Below are 11234 nucleotides of genomic sequence, written 5' to 3'. Positions count from 1 at the left end.
AAGATCCGAACTAGAAGAGACAGCATTCCTTCAATGCATTATAATGGAACAGGAGACAGTGGAAGCGAACAGTAATGGCACCCATTTATTGACATTCAGTAGATGAGAATTAAAAAAATAAACGCAAACAACAAATCTGGATTTATCTCTTTTATACCAATGAGAAGCCAACCACGTAAATACTCTCCAGTTTGACTCGATGCCATTCGCATTCATGGAGCAAATGCAAGTAAAAAGAAGTTGCAAAAGAATTTTAAAAAATTTTAGAATCACTAATGTATGCATATTCTGCAAATAAGACCGCTGGCCGGAATTAATTAGTTTTTTCAAAAGAATATGAAACATCTCGGTACATTGAAAGTTTCGAACCATAAAAAGAGCATAGAAACAAAGATTTCAGAAAAACATCAGGAATAATTCAGTGTATTTTTTATTAATATAAAAAGGCCTTGAGAAACTAGCGCATTGTTGAAATATTTAATGATATTTAAAAGGAATTTATAGTGCAGGATATTATTTTACATATTTATTGATCATTATAAGGGAATATTATGTAAACAAAATTGAACTTATGCTACTTGCATGCCATCCAGTTTGTTGAAAGCACCAAAACTACTAACAAGATTTGTAAAGAATCTGAAAAATGACTATTGCCTAAAATTACTCTCCACCGATAGCTTCCGTATTTCCGAAACGGAAATTTTCAGATAAAACTTTTAATTCGAGTCATTCCACCTCAAACAGAAAAGATATATTTTTAAAGAATAAATTTGAAAATTTTTAATCAATTGGAAAACACTCATGAAATATTCCTCAGTCCAGAAAGTATAGTAATTAATTGATTCATTTACCTGCAGCATTTGCCTTAGTTCCCAAGGCTCTATATCTCGAGCCTTCTTTCCGATCTCCACCCTGCTAGACATGATCCTCAACCCTCTACTCTTGAACACCAACCCTGAATGTGATAAATTTCATACAGAACGATCAACATAAAAGCAAATACAAGAAGTGCACAACAGGTGCGAGCTCGACGGCAGTAAGCAAACAATTTTAGACAGAACACGTGTCCGGTTAAAATCCTTTTCACTACGAAACAATCGTCTGCTCCTAAATAGCAAATATCTGTGTTTAGTTTTACGTTTATTCCTTTCAGTAATTATAATAAAGCTAAGGTCCTATGTTTTGATTTTGTTATTTGCATTTTCAAATAAATATGCATTAAAAATTTATAAGGCATATTTTTGCAACTTGAGCAATTTATTATTCAATGATAAAAGATTTTGAATACATGATAATGGCAATTGCAAATATCACTGCATTCCCAGATTTTCAAAACTTTAAAGCTTAATATTAAAAGACCCCTTTAAATAAGCAATTTCAAAACAATCACATAGTTCTTATCTGGATATAAATGCCTTTTTGGCAATTTGAAAGTTTATGAAGGCAATTAAGATGCGATGTTATTTCCAAACACTTTTGTGAACAAACTAAAATTAAATCAACGCCAAGGAAGAGAGATACAAATTTAACTACGAGATTGATGAAACAGAACAATACTTAAAAGATGCAAATCAACGTTCCCATTTATTTTTTTGATTTAAAAAAAAATTAGATTCTATGTGTGTGTGGGGGGGGTATCTATCAAACAATACGTTTCGTAGTCTTTCGATCGGAATAATGTTATTAAAAGAAGATCCCATCACCTTCATCTCTTTTTTTTTTTTTAAGAAAGAAAGTTTTGATTACTTATTCATTTGCAAGCCTGCTTGCTTTTATGAATGTATGAAGCTACACTGAGGAAGTGTTTTCTACTCACCAACAAATCCTCTCAAGTTTTAGTATTTTTCTACAATGGAGAACAAAGAGAATGAATTATTGATTACAATTTATGGAAGCAAAACACAAAATTTGTGTTCTTATAAAGCTTACCATGTAATGAAATGCAATGCAATTTTGCTTTTTAAATGGAATAAATATATAAAATTTTGTTTTTCAGATCAAATTTCTTTTAACATTGGAGACAATAATTTAGAAATCACTATATTAATATATTGTTATTCATAAGAACACAAAATTCTTTTCATAAATGCATAAAATTATAAATAATGGCGCTCATACCGATTTCGGGATTATTTTTATTTTAATCCATGGAAATTTCTATTCTAAGCTTTACAAGAGACTTAAATTTTTATGCTAATATATATATATATATATATATATATATATATATATATATATATATATATATATATATATATATATATAAATATGTATGTATGTAATGATATCTAGTTGAAACATGATTTCCTAATTTTAATTTCATTCAGCCCATCTTATTTTTCTTCCGAAACATTCTCTTGCATCCTGATTTAATTCTTACTTTTTGTTTTGTTTATTGAATTATAACACATTCGAAGTAAAACTGCCGATTCCATAACAACGAAGGGATAAAAATATTAAAATTCTTTTCAAAACACTCCTTTCCAAGTCTGCTCGTGTCCAAGAAATCCCTACCAAAATCTCATAGTAAAATCAATGAACAGAAAAATTTTGCTCTTATGTCGCGATGTAGATAGACGAATTTCTATCACATTTTCGATGTCCATAATACAACTCTCGTGGTAAAATAAATCAAAGTTAAAATTTCAAATATACGTATATATATTCTTATAATTAAATGAACGTAAATTGATATGTAGGAACCTGACCAAATGATAATTTTATCTTAACATTTTAGCTTTTGAAGTTGCAAAATAGTTACACACATATAAATATTCCAAAATTCGAAGTGAATACGGTACTGAAAATTAAATCGATCCCTCCCCCCCCCCCTACCGATCAAGACAGAACATAAAAATTAATGCAACATCAGAAATTACCTTTTTACATGATATATACCTAGCCTCTGTTTTTATCGACTCTGAATCAATTAACGAATAAATGATCGAGGAAAATTCAGCTGGAAGTAATGGAAGACATTTTCCATTTTATCACTTCAGGTTATTTAGCATTTAGATGGTAATAAAAGAGAAAATGCAGAACTCCAAAGAGCGAATTCTACGCTATGAACGGGTGACTCAAACCTCGTATTGAATATTAACTTCGAACCTCCATTACATCTAACTTTAAATTAAATTATCTAAATGCAGTTTTAATGGTCATTCAAACTGTCCATAAAGAGAAATTATTCAATTCTCCAAGTTTTTAATTAATTGAATTACCAGCTTATCGCAGAAAAATCCACATAAATACGGAAGCCTGGTTAGCAAACTGGATGTCAACTGAAAGACGAATCGGCTCCAACAGAAATTCAAGAATGTGTTACAATTTAAATTAAAGTTCTAAATTATTCCTTTTTTTCCCCACCTTGCAGTTTAACTTGGAACGTATATTAATTTCGCGCGATAAGGAAAAGTAATGCACACAATTTCGAATTTCTGCCGATTCTTAACATTCCAGCGGGAGCGCGTATAACAGAATTTATAATAAAGTATAATTTCATTTAACTTTTAACCTTAGGGCAGTAAGAAATCACAATTTCGACTATTCTTCCTGCCTTTAATTGAAGTTTAGAATTCGAGAATTTAAAAAAAAGTTTTATATTACATATACACACGAACCTTAAATCAAGTTCGTGCTCAAGTAGTGCAGTAATTTTTTAAAAATTTACTTACAATCAATTGCCATATTATTCTAAAAGATCTGCGATTACTGCCAAGTGATTTTATAGATGGTATATTTTGAACTATTTATAAAATGACCTTAAACAGATTAATTAAAAAGAAAAGCACAACCAAGCTTCGAATAAGTAAACGATGTACCAGCAAAGAGAAAAAGTGCAAACCTCCAAAAATGACTCGAATAAAAAAGTTTAGCTACGAGTTTTCCCAGAATTTTATGTTTTGAGCATTCGAAACGCATTTACTTGAATTGCAATAAATTGAATACTGAAATCCAATCTTGACCCTTTATCATATCTAAATGTTAATCGTTTTCTTATTCCCATAGCCGTTATTTTGCTAATGAGAATATTTGAAATTTATCAAACCCGAACTTTTTCTAAAAAAATTCTCCTTCTAATGATTTTTACTACAAGAGGCCACATTCCGTTACTATACCGTCGGTCATTTAGGATATATGGAATATATTTGAAAATTCAAATATTTTCAGATTATTTTATTACATTGTTTCCGTCCTTTTTAATAAATTATTAAACTTAACCTTACTACAACCTACAGTTGATGATCAAACCAGTTAAATCTTACAAGTTTATGTGCCAAACGCTCCGCTCCTTTCTTGTTGGTATAGATGACGCCTAACTGAGAGAAAAAGTTACCATTTCATTTCTTAAGTCAAGAATCGAAAGATAAGTTGCTATAATATTATAATATATAACTTTAAACATCTTAATGAATATTATTTTTATTATTGATCACTGTTTTTAGCGAAGCTTCTTTTATTTATGTCTCCCTTGCCACGAGCGAAGGAAGCGATTAGTTTTACCAATATTTTCGATGATATCGTAATTATTTTTTCAATTTAACAAACTAGTTAAAATTTAAATCGCTGAATTAAAGAAACTGCTTCTAATTCACGGGATATTATATAATTGAATAGTAACTAATTAAAAGTTGAAATTTCATTTTTTCCCACTTGTTTGATGCTTGTCACGCATCTTATTCCTACCCAGTTCCAGTTATTCTAATAATTTAAAAGGCGACTGGTTTTAGCATACAGTTCCGGATTTTCTGATATTTACTGAGCAGGCTACAAGGTTGATAACGACTCGAAAATTCGTCAACATTCAAAAACATTATTTTTTCGACTGTCATTTAAAGTAACGTTGCCCGAAATGTAGAGATCTTTGTGCATTATTGCTTTTAAAACTTTACCGGGAATTTTCGCAAAATAACAAAATTAAAATCTGGAAACGATCCTATTCGAGATCAAGGAGTCATATTTCTCATTTTATGGGAGCAAACTTGACGACATACGCGTAAAGTTTCGGTCATCAAATATTAAAACAATACAGGGATGTGAATAAAGAATTCGTCGTACACCAGAGAACATGCTTTAAAAGGGATAAAGAACAATTAAACTCGCTTTACGATATTTAAATATAAATCTATTACTTAAATCCATTTTAAACGACCATTTAAACTAACAAAAAAAGGCCTGATTTTATCAGCGCGGGGAGCTCACATTATTTGTATGATTTTAATAAGACTAAGCATTTGGGCCTTTCATACTACTTCATTGCGACTTTGGAGAGCTCAATTAAAAAAATTTACAGAAAACAAATTACGTTTTTTTGAAAAAGAGAGATTTCAATGATTTGATTTGCAAGAGGAGAGTCTTATTTAAAACGACACGCCCAATTAAGCATTAATATCAAAGATGCATAACTCTAGTCGCTTTGGCGCAGATAAAATTTTGAATTTCCACGAGAGAGATTAAACGTCAACCGGTTTGTACTTTCAGAAGCATGTAAAAGTGCTAATTCAAAAATGCAACCTTTTAAATATATTTAATTTTTCTACGTTTTAATTTTAACTGCAATTTTGATTTCAAGCGTTTGGCAAGAAGGCGAATATAAAAAACAAATGCACCATTATTAAGAGTTTGGGGTTAGTTTTTTAGAGATGGTTTCTATAACATTTTTTCACTTAACATATGTAAATTACCAACATCAGCGCAAATACCTGTCTAAGCTACCTTTACTGACGATAGTTTTTAGAATACAGTTATGATATCGATGATATGAAATAAGTTTGTTGATAGCGAATCAAAAACTGTACATATCATATTTCCATTTTCGTTCAAACTAGGAATTTTGTGAAATAAAAAAACTATCCGAAAGTACCTGGTATAAATATTAAATACAACAATGCTCAAATAGCGAAGTGAAAATATTAATCGCATTTCACTTCTGTTCTTCAGGGATAATAATTAGAATTTATACTGTTTAAATTCAATTATTATGTTTAAATAAAATCCCTCTACTCCAATCTCATTTAAATGACAATTTAAAATAAGAATATAAGGCTTGATTTTGATAATTATTTAAATTTTTCTAAACTTAAGATAAAACCTATATATATTATATATATACTCCCTATATAAGATGGCAAATTTGTCTTAAAAGTCAACAAACTAATTTCTTTAAATGGGAAGAAGATAATTCGCTTGAAACAGGAAGTAGAAACTACAACTACAAATTTAGAATAATACCAGATTTCCATAATTGAAGGAGCTTTAGCGCAAATAAAAGAACACAACACAGACCTACTGACCACACAGCAGTCGCATGCCAGCTCATAAAACGGCGTCTGGATGCGAGCGATGCGGGTTTATGGGTGCCTTTTGGCGGCTGTCTATATCCCCTTTTCTTTTGTAGGAGAAAGATGAAGTTATATTTTTTTTTTCTTTCGTCACTTACTAAAAATAGATAATAGTTAAATTTAAATTACAAAATAATGTGGAAGCTCTTGCATGTTTTTACAAAAAGATATTCTTGCATATTGTGAAAGTTCAATGTCTATATCTGTGATAAGTCCTAATGATTTAAAGAATGAAGAAATCCAACACAAAAGATATTTCAACATAGTCTCATTCCGAAGAACAAGCAAAGGAAAAAGTCGAAGAAAGTGTGTTTAAGTCTTCTGAGAAAAAAAAATGTCCATTGTTCATGGATCAGTAACAAATTCAGCAGATTGTCCTTTCAAATGTCAACAGGTGTCCTTGATTAATACACTATCAATTCAGTCACTTGTAAAAGGTCCTTCATTGAGAGGAGTTTCAGACCTGCACTCCTGTCCGGTATGACCAGCAAAAGTTTCTTCAGCCCAGCTGAATGTTCTTCACTCTCGCTGAATGGTAACTCCAATTGTATGGATAAAGGAAGAAAAATATTAATAACAATGCATATAAAAGGTATCAAAAATATATTAAAACGACAAATAATGGACTAAAAGACCGCATTAGATTATTTTGACATGCGAATCATCTGTGTTAACCAAAGTTAATAATTTCAACGTCTGAAATTAACACTTAACAAGAAGTGAAAGTCACAACACGATAAGGATTGGCCAAATACCAGCTCGCGATCTATCTATGTGCTATGCGAGTATGGTTTAGATTTTTGTTAATTACTTTCTTAAATATTTACCTCATAAAACAGGAATACGTCTCATGAATGAGAATTCTACAATGATATTTCAGTAGCGGGTGCTGTCGACAAGAAGCAAGCCATAAACAAACTAAACTTTCATATCATTAATAAATATAGAGACAGAAACCGCACAACGGATTTATCTGCCTTTGTGGGAAAATAAGCGTGTTCACCGACTGATACTTATTTAAATGGAGAAAGTTTATAATCAGTTTGAACCAGACTTCAAAAATTTAGAGAGTCGTACTTACATTTGGACTACCAGAAAAATTCAATGTTAATTACTTACACAACTTCTGTTTTAATTATAATTGATATCCTATGGCAAAGTTATTTTCCTGTGAAGTTTAATTCCTTTCACAACTACGATAAATGCTTTCAAATCAATAAGCCTAAATATAATTCATCATATAGCAATGCAATGGATACACAATTTTTAATCGCATTATTACGGTAAACCGACAGCTAGCGAGTTCATAGAATAAAGTAGATTTGTGAAAATTCTATCAGATCAAGTTGTTTGCTCATAGTGAATAAAATTATTTTAAATAGAAACAATCACCGAGTCCTTTCAGTTTCGAGCTACCACATACAGCACATAATTATTCTTCGGTGATAAGTACACAATAAAAAATATATTTAAAATTTTAAAAAATGAAATAAATATTTACGGAAGTTAAAATGATTTTCCCCAAAACGACAGAAGCCAATTATAGTACAAAAACCTTAGCGCAAGGCTTTCAAAAAATTAGCTAGAATTTTTATTTAATTCTTTCTCCAATTTTAATAATTTAAGAAACATTTAGCATATTTAATTATACTTTTATATATATTTAAATATGTTTATTTCCTCAACTGTAGAAATAAGATGCATTTCTTTCCTGTTCGCGTGCATTATAGTTGCTACAATTAATAAAAAAAAAAATATACAAAAGATGAATTGAACTTCGAACACTATCGAGCTACCACTATTCGAACTAGAAGAAGGAACCTTTAAATAGAAATTAATAAATAATATTCTTTCATTCCAAACATGAACTGTATTTTTTATAGAGAATACAATGCGATCTTTTAAAATATACAGCTTAATTTTTAACACAATCTATTTTTAAAAATCTTGAAAAATTGATTACTTTTAAAATTTGATATTGTATTTTCATCAATATTTGTGAGATAAAACTATAAAGGAGAGAAAATAAAAGATTTCCAAGCAGATTTTATGAATTTATTCATCGGCATTTATTTTATTAAACTGCGATTGAGATTCGAAGAAATATCTCCAACATTCAGATATTATAGATAAAAAAAATGCCCATTAAAATAGAATTCAAAATTTTGTTACACATTTTACAAACTAAATTTATTCAAAACACTTCAAAATAAGAGTGATATTTTCTATTTTACTTAACGTTAGATTGAATATTAAAGATATAGATATGTATTAATGATATAGATATGAAATGTGTATCTTCAATAGAATAAAAACTTTTCTTCTAAATATTTATGCCATAATACTTAATTTAAGCACTAGCCATAGCTCAGAAGGTAATAAAACCTATGCAAGAAATGCATTCCCCAGTTCGTTCCAACTTTTAATCCAATTTTATTGAAGATTGTGGAAACATTTGACCTGTAATAACACTTGAATACAGCATCGCATTCCTTACCACACTGTAACAATAAAAGTGCGAATTTATTATAATTCTTAAATGAAATTTGACAAATTAACCCTTTGCATTTGGAAAAGTAACTACATGCATAAATATATATCTAATGTTTACCTTTGCGAAAAATAAACACAATTGTTTTGATAGAATATCCACGAAAAATTAATTCTACATCATTTTACTACTCTTGAATATTCAAACAATCAAAATTGAAATTATATATACAGTAGGTAAAAAAAGTTCCCGTGTGGAAGACAAAAATAAAAATAAATTAGCATAATTTCTAAACTTTGTTTTTTATCTTTGTAAACTACTTATATATGGTTAATATGAGTCTTTAAAAGGGAGTTTCATAATAAATTTATATTTTTACAAAACGCAGCAAGTTTTTCTGTGTGCAAGTTTTAAGATAACTGATGAAGTAACATGGAAAAAAAGTTTCCGCACGCAATATAATAATTCTTCCTGACGTATTCTATAACTGGCTAGCAGTAAATATTCGAAATTTGATGGTTTCTCAGAGTGAAGAATACGACATAGCAACAGTTGTTTAATTCCAATTTGTAGAAGATCGTCTTAAAATGGAAGTTCAGAAATCTATTCGAGAGTTAGTGATTCGGTTATTAAAAGATGGATTATTTATGAAAAAATTAGTGAAATCATTAACAAACCAAAATCTACATTGCAGTATATTATTAAAAAAATACCGTGAGCTGTAAACATTTAAAGATAGAGATCGATCTGGAAAGACCTGTGTAGTTAAATTGCTTGCATAATAGAAATATGTGCAAGGGGCAATATAATCCCACCGATTAATGCAACTGATTTAATTATTGATTACAATATCAAAGTCGCACCTCAAATGGTGAGAAATGTCATTAAAAAAGGATTGTAATGGGCATGCGGCCAGTAAGAAGCCTGTTATAAGTCCCTGCAACAGAAAAGTGTCTCGAATTTACAAAGAAGCATATAAGTAAGCCTCTTATTTTTGGGAACCTGTAATTTTAAAAATGAATCAAAATTCCATATCCGTAGGTCAGATGGTCGAGTTATGGTCCGGAGGAATCAAAGCAATATATGTTAATTAGGAATTTATGTGGAACTGTTAAGCATGGTGATGGCGGGAACATGGTATGGGGGTGTATGAGTGCTGCTGGTGTCAGACATTTGTTTTCTAGTGATAAATATGGATAGATACATATATCTTGACATTTTAAAACAAAATGTTTTCACCGTTGCAGAAAATTGTCCTTTGGAACTAACTTTACTTTACAGCAGGACAACGATCCTGAGCACACCTCTAAGATATGTCAACAGTAATGTCTCGCATAATATTAAACAACAGCTTCATAGCTCTCCCTAGTCTCAAGATTTAAGGCCTATAGAACATTTATGGGAAAAAATCAGTCATGAACTAAAAGAATATGACACAAAGAACAAGGTTGAACTCAAAGCCATTCAAGACATTTGGAACAGTATTTCTCCAGACACAACAACAACAACAAAAAACTTGGAGGTGAAGTCACAACGTTTGAGAGAATGATAAAGCTCAAAGGAAGGCCTACCGATTATTAAATGCAAGTTGGTCAGCACGAAAAAGACCTTAAATGTACTATGCAAATACCGTACGGAAACTTTTTTTGTTCCTTATTAGTGGCATTTTCCGATTCTTTCAATTTACGTATTTAATTTTCTCCGTAGTTTTTCCTTTATAAAATTCATAAATGATAAATAAAATTGTGTTAAACCAATTTTCAAATTTTCATTTTCATAACAAAATACTTAGTGTCAAAAATTAAACTTTCATTAATAGTCATAACTGCGTACGGAAACATTTTTAACCTCTGTATATATGAAACGTCAAAATGATGCAACGGTTTGATTTGTGCCAGAGAAGAGCCATCAGAGTGCAAAGGTTCAAAAAGCCTTAATCTATAAAAAATTAAATACAAATTATTTCACGTTTAATCTTTTGCCTCACAAGTATAACTATATTTGTTAATAACTCTGATACATAGGAAAATTTAAGTCTAGTTTACATACATTTCAAATAGAAAAAAGACGAACGTAGTTTGTCATCCCATGTTAAACATTCCAGTTTTAAGCGACAGGTGGAATACACATAAAAACGAATTTTGCCCAAAAATATCTTTTTAAAAATATTTTCTCGTATTCATAATTACAAAAATACAGAACACTAGACACTTAAAAATATGCTTTCACGAAAAGTGATTTTGCAAATAGTGAAAAGTGATTTTACAAAAAATATTGCTTAGTCCTAGCATCAAACATATTCTCAAAAAGAAATAAAAAAGATACTGAATTCAAATAATTTTAGATTTCAGTTTCATATAGCCCTACAATAATTACAAGACTGAAAATAGTGTTTCACTGCT

This window comes from Argiope bruennichi, chromosome X1 (genome assembly GCF_947563725.1).
Source record: "Argiope bruennichi chromosome X1, qqArgBrue1.1, whole genome shotgun sequence".
In the NCBI taxonomy this organism is placed as follows: Eukaryota; Metazoa; Arthropoda; class Arachnida; order Araneae; family Araneidae; genus Argiope; species Argiope bruennichi.
The sequence above is the reverse complement of the archived record's forward strand: the minus strand, read 5'-3'. Positions refer to the sequence as shown.